The 1126-nt window shown below is 44.9% G+C and overlaps 1 pseudogene; it reads left to right on the top strand.

Annotated features, from left to right (window-relative positions):
- The first annotated feature begins 301 nt into the window (after positions 1 to 301).
- LOC109915961 overlaps positions 302 to 1126 on the top strand; it is a 6753-nt pseudogene continuing 5928 nt past the window's right edge.

The raw sequence follows: 1126 nt of genomic DNA, 5'->3' as shown, positions 1-1126 counted from the left end.
GCTGTCTGAGGGTTTGGATTGACAGCATTGTTAGCACCGCCTCCTTATTTCCTTCATTGCAAGAGGCTGTCACTGAGCTCAGCAGAGTATAAATTGGAGCAAACTGTGAACCCAGATTACTGTTTTCATCTAAGGACCAGAGCAATCTGCTGCAGGATTGTAGTGAGTATTGGGTGGAGAGCTGTGCTATTGGTGAGATATTTCAATCTGGGCAGCGGTTCTTCTTTTAAAAGGATCTACAACAGTGTTGAATGAAATAAAATCACTCATTGATTTTTCACTTTTACAGATCAGACACAAGATGAAGATCTGCTTTCTCTTAGCGTTTGTGGTGTGCCTTTACATGCCAATCTCTGAAGGTGCAAGTATGGCTGTAATGGGACTGTAATACACAGGTTACAGGCTGCACACAGCAGTCAGAATATACTTTTAAACAATGGTACTGAGCCCCACAGAGGGCAGCAAGATCCCACGGTTCATTTATACTCTCTCATTGAAAGGGTTGTTGAAAGAGGACATCTTGCATTTGTGTAGTGCCATTCAGAGCCATAGAATATTCCAAAGCATTTTAAAGCCGGCAAGGTTTTTGAAATCACTCCAGAGGCCAGTATCCCATCAACATGTCACCTTTTTAATTACACATGGTAAGTCCTTCACACTGATCGAGCTTCCTTAGAGCCAGCTCGCAGAGTGACTAGGATGTCTCCTGTTTATATCTATCAGCCAGGGCTCCCTGATGGGACCAGGTTAACAGCCCAAATCAGGGAACTCCTATCCCACCTGGCTCACCTCATTACAATCACTACAGCTTTCCAATAGATTCTCATTCATGGGGACTGCTGGCTGGGTCAAGATTTCCTGACAATCTCTATCTTCCGTGAACTGTGTCCTTCCCTCTCCCCAGTTCAGTATCTTCATGGTTCTGACTCATTTGAAGTACTTTCCAATTGTGTTCACCAAGAAGGTGGTTTCCCAAACTGATGGGAAATGAGGGGCTGAGGATACAGGGTGAGATGACAATGGATAAACAGCAGTGCAGCCTGAAGGTGGGTGAACCCTGAGTCTGGCTCGGAGATATCCTGAGGGAAGTAACTGCTGACATTGGCCATAAACTTCCATCCTCCTT

The sequence above is a fragment of the Rhincodon typus genome, chromosome 27 (genome assembly GCF_021869965.1).
Source record: "Rhincodon typus isolate 14 chromosome 27, sRhiTyp1.1, whole genome shotgun sequence".
Classification (NCBI taxonomy): Eukaryota; Metazoa; Chordata; class Chondrichthyes; order Orectolobiformes; family Rhincodontidae; genus Rhincodon; species Rhincodon typus.
Note: the sequence above shows the minus strand (reverse complement) of the source record. Positions and strands in the feature narration are given on the sequence as shown.